At 45.8% G+C, this 8,573-nt stretch overlaps 1 long non-coding RNA gene across 2 annotated transcripts in view; it reads right to left on the bottom strand.

Moving 5' to 3' along the window:
* The window catches only part of LOC142904511 (uncharacterized), a 7,214-nt gene extending 2,591 nt beyond the window's left edge, over positions 1-4,623 (bottom strand). Inside the window, exons 1-3 of one of the 2 annotated variants that reach the window (XR_012929413.1) lie at positions 4,333-4,595; positions 4,034-4,095; positions 3,815-3,957 (exon numbers count right to left, since the gene is read on the bottom strand). This is a non-coding gene — a long non-coding RNA (uncharacterized LOC142904511). Of the gene's footprint in view, positions 1-3,814; positions 3,958-4,033; positions 4,096-4,332 lie in introns of those variants that run through there. The other variant, XR_012929414.1, reaches the window with a different exon arrangement.
* Positions 4,624-8,573: the final 3,950 nt, after the last annotated feature.

Below are 8,573 nucleotides of genomic sequence, written 5' to 3'. Positions count from 1 at the left end.
TCCTGCAGTTGTTGTTGCAGCTTGTGTTGTATCTGCAGTAGTGGTTGCAGTGATAGCAGTTGTGGAGGCCTCAGTAGTGGTGGTTTCTCCTGCAGTTGTTGTTGCAGCTTGTGTTGTATCTGCAGTAGTTGTTGCAGTGATAGTGGTTGTGGAGGCCTCAGTAGTGGTGGTTTCTCCTGCAGTTGTTGTTGTTGCAGCTTGTGTTGTATCTGCAATAGTTGTTGCAGTGATAGTGGTTGTGGAGGCCTCAGTAGTGGTGGTTTCTCCTGCAGTTGTTGTTGCAGTGATAGCAGTTGTGGAGCCCTCAGTAGTGGTGGTTTCTCCTGCAGTTGTTGTTGCAGCCTGTGTTGTATCTGCAGTAGTTGTTGCAGTGATAGTGGTTGTGGAGGCCTCAGTAGTGGTAGTTTGTCCTTCAGTTTTTGTTGCAGCTTGTGTTGTATCTGCAGTAGTTGTTGCAGTGATAGTGGTTGTGGAGGCCTCAGTAGTGGTGGTCTGTCCTTCAGTTGTTGTTGCAGCTTGTGTTGTATCTGCAGTAGTTGTTGCAGTGATAGCAGTTGTGGAGGCCTCAGTAGTGGTGGTTTCTCCTTCAGTTGTTGTTGCAGCTCGTGTTGTATCTGCATTAGTTGTTGCAGTGATAGCAGTTGTGGAGGCCTCAGTAGTGGTGGTTTCTCCTGCAGTTGTTGTTGTTGCAGCTTGTGTTGTATCTGCAGTAGTTGTTGCAGTGATAGTGGTTGTGGAGGCCTCAGTAGTGGTGGTTTCTCCTGCAGTTGTTGTTGCAGCTTGTGTTGTATCTGCAGTAGTGGTTGCAGTGATAGTGGTTGTGGAGGCCTCAGTAGTGGTGGTTTGTCCTGCAGTTGTTGTTGCATCTTGTGTTGTATCTGCAGTAGTTGTTGCAGTGATAGCAGTTGTGGAGGCCTCAGTAGTGGTGGTTTCTCCTGCAGTTGTTGTTGCAGCTTGTGTTGTATCTTTAGTAGTTGTTGCAGTGATAGCAGTTGTGGAGGCCTCAGTAGTGGTAGTTTGTCCTTCAGTTGTTGTTGCAGCCTGTGTTGTATCTGCAGTAGTTGTTGCAGTGATAGTGGTTGTGGAGGCCTCAGTAGTGGTGGTTTCTCCTGCAGTTGTTGTTGCAGCTTGTGTTGTATCTGCAGTAGTTGTTGCAGTGATAGTCGTTGTGGAGGCCTCAGTAGTGGTGGTCTGTCCTTCAGTTGTTACAGCTTGTGTTGTATCTGCAGTAGTTGTTGCAGTGATAGCGGTTGTGGAGGTCTCAGTAGGGGTGGTCTGTCCTTCAGTTGTTGTTGCAGCTTGTGTTGTATCTGCAGTAGTGGTTGCAGTGATAGTGGTTGTGGAGGCCTCAGTAGTGGTAGTTTCTCCGGCAATTGTTGTTGCAGCTTGTGTTGTATCTGCAGTAGTTGTTGCAGTGATAGTGGTTGTGGAGGTCTCAGTAGGGGTGGTCTGTCCTTCAGTTGTTGTTGCAGCTTGTGTTGTATCTGCAGTAGTGGTTGCAGTGATAGTGGTTGTGGAGGCCTCAGTAGTGGTAGTTTCTCCTGCAGTTGTTGTTGCAGCTTGTGTTGTATCTGCAGTAGTTGTTGCAGTGATAGTGGTTGTGGAGGCCTCAGTAGTGGTGGTCTGTCCTTCAGTTGTTGTTGCATCTTGTGTTGTATCTGCAATAGTTGTTGCAGTGATAGTGGTTGTGGAGGCCTCAGTAGTGGTGGTTTCTCCTGCAGTTGTTGTTGCAGTGATAGCAGTTGTGGAGCCCTCAGTAGTGGTGGTTTCTCCTGCAGTTGTTGTTGCAGCCTGTGTTGTATCTGCAGTAGTTGTTGCAGTGATAGTGGTTGTGGAGGCCTCAGTAGTGGTAGTTTGTCCTTCAGTTGTTGTTGCAGCTTGTGTTGTATCTGCAGTAGTTGTTGCAGTGATAGCGGTTGTGGAGGCCTCAGTAGTGGTGGTCTGTCCTTCAGTTGTTGTTGCAGCTTGTGTTGTATCTGCAGTAGTTGTTGCAGTGATAGCAGTTGTGGAGGCCTCAGTAGTGGTGGTTTCTCCTTCAGTTGTTGTTGCAGCTCGTGTTGTATCTGCATTAGTTGTTGCAGTGATAGCAGTTGTGGAGGCCTCAGTAGTGGTGGTTTCTCCTGCAGTTGTTGTTGTTGCAGCTTGCTTTGTATCTGCAGTAGTTGTTGCAGTGATATCAGTTTTGGAGGCCTCAGTAGTGGTGGTTTCTCCTGCAGTTGTTGTTGCAGCTTGTGTTGTATCTGCAGTAGTTGTTGCAGTGATCGTGGTTGTGGAGGCCTCAGTAGTGGTAGTTTGTTCTTCAGTTGTTGTTGCAGCTTGTGTTGTATCTGCAGTAGTTGTTGCAGTGATAGTGGTTGTGGAGGCCTCAGTAGTGGTGGTTTCTCCTGCAATTGTTGTTGCAGCTTGTGTTGTATCTGCAGTAGTTGTTGCAGTGATAGTGGTTGTGGAGGCCTCAGTAGTGGTAGTTTGTCCTTCAGTTGTTGTTGCAGCTTGTGTTGTATCTGCAGTAGTTGTTGCAGTGATAGCGGTTGTGGAGGCCTCAGTAGTGGTGGTTTCTCCTGCAGTAGTTGTTGCAGCCTGTGTTGTATCTGCAGTAGTTGTTGCAGTGATAGTGGTTGTGGAGGCCTCAGTAGTGGTGGTTTCTCCTGCAGTTGTTGTTGCAGCTTGTGTTGTATCTGCAGTAGTTGTTGCAGTGATAGCAGTTGTGGAGGCCTCAGTAGTGGTGGTTTCTCCTTCAGTTGTTGTTGCAGCTCGTGTTGTATCTGCAGTAGTTGTTGCAGTGATAGCAGTTGTGGAGGCCTCAGTAGTGGTGGTTTCTCCTGCAGTTGTTGTTGTTGCAGCTTGTGTTGTATCTGCAGTAGTTGTTGCAGTGATAGTGGTTGTAGAGGCCTCAGTAGTGGTGGTTTCTCCTGCAGTTGTTGTTGCAGCTTGTGTTGTATCTGCAGTAGTTGTTGCAGTGATAGAGGTTGTGGAGGCCTCAGTAGTGGTGGCTTCTCCTGCAGTTGTTGTTGCAGCGTGTGTTGTATCTGCAGTAGTTGTTGCAGTGATAGTGGTTGTGGAGGCCTCAGTAGTGGTAGTTTGTCCTTCAGTTTTTGTTGCAGCTTGTGTTGTATCTGCAGTAGTTGTTGCAGTGATAGCAGTTGTGGAGGCCTCAGTAGTGGTAGTTTGTCCTTCAGTTGTTGTTGCAGCTTGTGTTGTATCTGCAGTAGTTGTTGCAGTGATAGTGGTTGTGGAGGCCTCAGTAGTGGTGGTTTCTCCTGCAGTTGTTGTTGCAGCTTGTGTTGTATCTGCAGTAGTTGTTGCAGTGATAGTGGTTGTGGAGGCCTCAGTCGTGGTGGTCTGTCCTTCAGTTGTTGCAGCTTGTGTTGTATCTGCAGTAGTTGTTGCAGTGATAGTGGTTGTGGAGGTCTCAGTAGGGGTGGTCTGTCCTGCAGTTGTTGTTGCAGCTTGTGTTGTATCTGCAGTAGTGGTTGCAGTGATAGCAGTTGTGGAGGCCTCAGTAGTGGTGGTTTCTCCTGCAGTTGTTGTTGCAGCTTGTGTTGTATCTGCAGTAGTTGTTGCAGTGATAGTGGTTGTGGAGGCCTCAATAGTGGTGGTTTGTCCTGCAGTTGTTCTTGCAGCTGGTGTTGTATCTGCAGTAGTTGTTGCAGTGATAGTGGTTGTGAAGGCCTCAGTAGTGGTGGTTTGTCCTGCAGTTGTTGTTGCAGCTGGTGAAACTGTGAAGGAGAAAGAGAATGCAACATTAGCTGAGCAAACTGTTGTGAAGCATATCAGAAAAGCTGCTTAAGAAGCAGCCGTTGTCACTCACCAACGCCATTTACACTGATGGAGCTTCCTTCAATATCAAAGCCAATGACGTCTGAGGAGGCTTTGATCAGGACGTTGGCAATCCGAGTGTTACTAGGCACATCGGCGCTGTCAAATGTGAGCTTCATTTCATTAATGACTGATCCAGGTCTGCAAGAACAGGAAGAACAAAGTGTTTAATTTCAATTCATGTGAGTTGATGTAAAGATGAGTGTTAAGAAATTACCTGAATGACACCACATCAATGTATTTCAAAGATGAAAATGTGGCAATGAATTTAGGTTCCAGCTGTAAAAAAAAAAAAAAGGTCAATTGAAGATTATAGATTATTACTAGATTAGATTAATAGAATATTACTACTAGAACCATGATTTGGTTTTTAAAAAATTAATTCTTAATACAACTACAAAGGTTTCAAAAGATTGAATCTTAACATTGAAGCAAGGTAAAGATAAATCGAACTAATTGCCGTTTGGGCCTTGCGGGTATTTTTCCACAATTCACCACGATTCCAGAGACACTTGCCTGCGTCTTGATCATTGATACTCTCTCAATGAAGGCTGCAGATGATGGATCTAGCAGAGAAATATTAAATGTGCTCAGCAGGGATCTGAAAGTTACTTCCACAACTGTGAGTGGCACAGTTGTAGTTGTTGTTCTGGTTGTTGTTTCTGCGGTGGTTGTTGTTGTTGCTTCCATAGTGGGAATAGTAGTTGTTGGGGCCTCAGGAGTTGTAATTTGTCCTGCAGTTGTTGTTGCAGCTTGTGTTGTATCTGCAGTAGTTGTTGCAGTGATAGTAGTTGTGGAGGCCTCAGTAGTGGTGGTTTCTCCTGCAGTAGTTGTTGCAGTGATAGTAGTTGTTGGGAACCTGGCAGTCGTGGTTTCTCCTGCAGTTGTGGTTGCAGCTTGTGTTGTATCTGCAGTAGTTGTTGCAGTGATAGCAGTTGTGGAGGCCTCAGTAGTGGTGGTTTGTCCTGCAGTTGTTGTTACAGCTTGTGTTGTATCTGCAGTAGTTGTTGCAGTGATAGTGGTTGTGGAGGCCTCAGTAGTGGCGGTTTCTCCTGCAGTTGTTGTTACAGCTTGTGTTGTATCTGCAGTAGTTGTTGCAGTGATAGTGGTTGTGGAGGCCTCAGTAGTGGTAGTTTGTCCTTCAGTTGTTGCTGCTTGTGTTGTATCTGCAGTAGTTGTTTCGGTGATAGTGGTTGTGGAGGCCTCAGTAGTGGCGGTTTCTCCTGCAGTTGTTGTTACAGCTTGTGTTGTATCTGCAGTAGTTGTTGCAGTGATAGTGGTTGTGGAGTTCTCAGTAGTGGTAGTTTGTCCTTCAGTCGTTGCAGCTTGTGTTGTATCTGCAGTAGTTGTTGCAGTGATAGTGGTTGTGGAGGCCTCAGGAGTGGTGGTTTCTCCTGCAGTTGTTGTTACAGCTTGTGTTGTATCTGCAGTAGTTGTTGCAGTGATAGTGTTTGTGGAGGCCTCAGTAGTGGTAGTTTGTCCTTCAGTTGTTGCTGCTTGTGTTGTATCTGCAGTAGTTGTTTCAGTGATAGTGGTTGTGGAGGCCTCAGTAGTGGCGGTTTCGCCTGCAGTTGTTGTTACAGCTTGTGTTGTATCTGCAGTAGTTGTTGCAGTGATAGTGGTTGTGGAGGCCTCAGTAGTGGTAGTTTGTCCTTCAGTTGTTGCAGCTTGTGTTGTATCTGCAGTAGTTGTTGCAGTGATAGCAGTTGTGGAGGCCTCAGTAGTGGTAGTTTGTCCTTCAGTTGTTGTTGCAGCGTGTGTTGTATCTGCAGTAGTTGTTGCAGTGATAGCAGTTGTGGAGGCCTCAGTAGTGGTAGTTTGTCCTTCAGTTGTTGTTGCAGTTTGTGTTGTATCTGCAGTAGTTGTTGCAGTGATAGTGGTTGTGGAGGCATCAGTAGTGGTGGTCTGTCCTTCAGTTGTTGCAGCTTGTGTTGTATCTGCAGTAGTTGTTGCAGTGATAGCGGTTGTGGAGGTCTCAGTAGGGGTGGTTTCTCCTGCAGTTGTTGTTGTTGCAGCTTGTGTTGTATCTGCAGTAGTTGTTGCAGTGATAGTGGTTGTGGAGGCCTCAGTAGTGGTGGTTTCTCCTGCAGTTGTTGTTGTTGCAGCTTGTGTTGTATCTGCAGTAGTTGTTGCAGTGATAGTGGTTGTGGAGGCCTCAGTAGTGGTGGTTTCTCCTGCAGTTGTTGTTGTTGCAGCTTGTGTTGTATCTGCAGTAGTTGTTGCAGTGATAGTGGTTGTGGAGGCCTCAGTAGTGGTGGTTTCTCCTGCAGTTGTTGTTATTGCATCTTGTGTTGTATCTGCAATAGTTGTTGCAGTGATAGTGGTTGTGGAGGCCTCAGTAGTGGTGGTTTGTCCTGCAGTGGTTGTTGCATCTTGTGTTGTATCTGCAGTAGTTGTTGCAGTGATAGCAGTTGTGGAGGCCTCAGTAGTGGTGGTTTCTCCTGCAGTTGTTGTTGCAGCCTGTGTTGTATCTGCAGTAGTTGTTGCAGTGATAGTGGTTGTGGAGGCCTCAGTAGTGGTAGTTTGTCCTTCAGTTGTTGTTGCAGTTTGTGTTGTATCTGCAGTAGTTGTTGCAGTGATAGCGGTTGTGGAGGCCTCAGTAGTGGTGGTCTGTCCTTCAGTTGTTGTTGTTGCATCTTGTGTTGTATCTGCAGTAGTTGTTGCAGTGATAGTGGTTGTGGAGGCATCAGTAGTGGTGGTCTGTCCTTCAGTTGTTGCAGCTTGTGTTGTATCTGCAGTAGTTGTTGCAGTGATAGTGGTTGTGGAGGCATCAGTAGTGGTGGTCTGTCCTTCAGTTGTTGTTGCAGCTTGTGTTGTATCTGCAGTAGTTGTTGCAGTGATAGTGGTTGTGGAGGCCTCAGTAGTGGTGGTTTCTCCTGCAGTTGTTGTTGCAGCCTGTGTTGTATCTGCAGTAGTTGTTGCAGTGATAGTGGTTGTGGAGGCCTCAGTAGTGGTAGTTTGTCCTTCAGTTGTTGTTGTTGCATCTTGTGTTGTATCTGCAGTAGTTGTTGCAGTGATAGTGGTTGTGGAGGCCTCAGTAGTGGTAGTTTGTCCTTCAGTTGTTGTTGCAGTTTGTGTTGTATCTGCAGTAGTTGTTGCAGTGATAGTGGTTGTGGAGGCCTCAGTAGTGGTGGTTTCTCCTGCAGTTGTTGTTGCAGCTTGTGTTGTATCTGCAGTAGTTGTTTCAGTGATAGTGGTTGTGGAGGCCTCAGTAGTGGCGGTTTCTCCTGCAGTTGTTGTTGCAGCTTGTGTTGTATCTGCCGTCGTTGTTGCAGTGATAGTGGTTGTGGAGGCCTCAGTAGTGGTAGTTTGTACTTCAGTTGTTGTTGCATCTTGTGTTGTATCTGCAGTAGTTGTTGCAGTGATAGCAGTTGTGGAGGCCTCAGTAGTGGTGGTTTCTCCTGCAGTGGTTGTTGCAGCTTGTGTTGTATCTGCAGTAGTTGTTGCAGTGATAGTGGTTGTGGAGGCCTCAGTAGTGGCGGTTTCTCCTGCAGTTGTTGTTGCAGCTTGTGTTGTATCTGCCGTCGTTGTTGCAGTGATAGTGGTTGTGGAGGCCTCAGTAGTGGTAGTTTGTACTTCAGTTGTTGTTGCATCTTGTGTTGTATCTGCAGTAGTTGTTGCAGTGATAGCAGTTGTGGAGGCCTCAGTAGTGGTGGTTTCTCCTGCAGTTGTTGTTGTTGCAGCTTGTGTTGTATCTTCAGTAGTTGTTGCAGTGATAGCAGTTGTGGAGGCCTCAGTAGTGGTGCTTTGTCCTGCAGTTGTTGTTGCAGCTGGTGAAACTGTGAAGGAGAAAGAGAATGCTAGATTAGCTGAGCAAACTGTTGTGAAGCATATCAGAAAAGCTGCTTAAGAAGCAGCCGTTGTCACTCACCAACGCCATTTATATTGATGGAGCTTCTTTCAATATCAAAGCCAATGACGTCTGAGGAGGCTTTGATCAGGACGTTGGCAATCCGAGTGTTACTAGGCACATCGGCGCTGTCAAATGTGAGCTTCATTTCATTAATGACTGATCCAGGTCTGCAAGAACAGGAAGAACAAAGTGTTTAATTTCAATTCATGTGAGTTGATGTAAAGATGAGTGTTAAGAAATTACCTGAATGACACCACATCAATGTATTTCAAAGATGAAAATGTGGCAATGAATTGAGGTTCCAGCTGTAAAAAAAAAAAAAAAGGTCAATTGAAGATTATAGATTATTACTAGATTAGATTAATAGAATATTACTATTAGAACCATGATTTGGTTTTTAAAAAATGAATACTTAATACAACTACAAAGGTTTCAAAAGATTGAATCTTAACATTGAAGCAAGGTAAAGATAAATCGAACTAATTGCCGTTTGGGCCTTGCAGGTATTTTTCCATAAATCACCACGATGCCAGAGACACTTGCCTGCGTCTTGATCATTGATACTCTCTCAATGAAGGCTGCAGATGATGGATCTAGCAGAGAAATATTAAATGTGCTCAGCAGGGATCTGAAAGTTACTTCCACAACTGTGAGTGACACAGTTGTAGTTGTTGTTCTGGTTGTTGTTTCTGCGGTGGTTGTTGTTGTTGCTTCCATAGTGGGAATAGTAGTTGTTGGGGCCTCAGGAGTTGTAGTTTGTCCTGCAGTTGTTGTTGCAGCTTGTGTTGTATCTGCAGTAGTTGCAGTGATAGTAGTTGTGGAGGCCTCAGTAGTGGTGGTTTCTCCTGCTGTAGTTGTTGCAGTGATAGTAGTTGTTGGGAACCTGGCAGTCGTGGTTTCTCCT

This window comes from Nelusetta ayraudi, unplaced genomic scaffold (genome assembly GCF_046127955.1).
Source record: "Nelusetta ayraudi isolate G7.1 ecotype Tasmania unplaced genomic scaffold, CSIRO-AGI_Nayr_v1 ptg000128l, whole genome shotgun sequence".
Lineage (NCBI taxonomy): Eukaryota > Metazoa > Chordata > Actinopteri > Tetraodontiformes > Monacanthidae > Nelusetta > Nelusetta ayraudi.
This window is presented reverse-complemented; position numbering and strand designations above follow the sequence as displayed.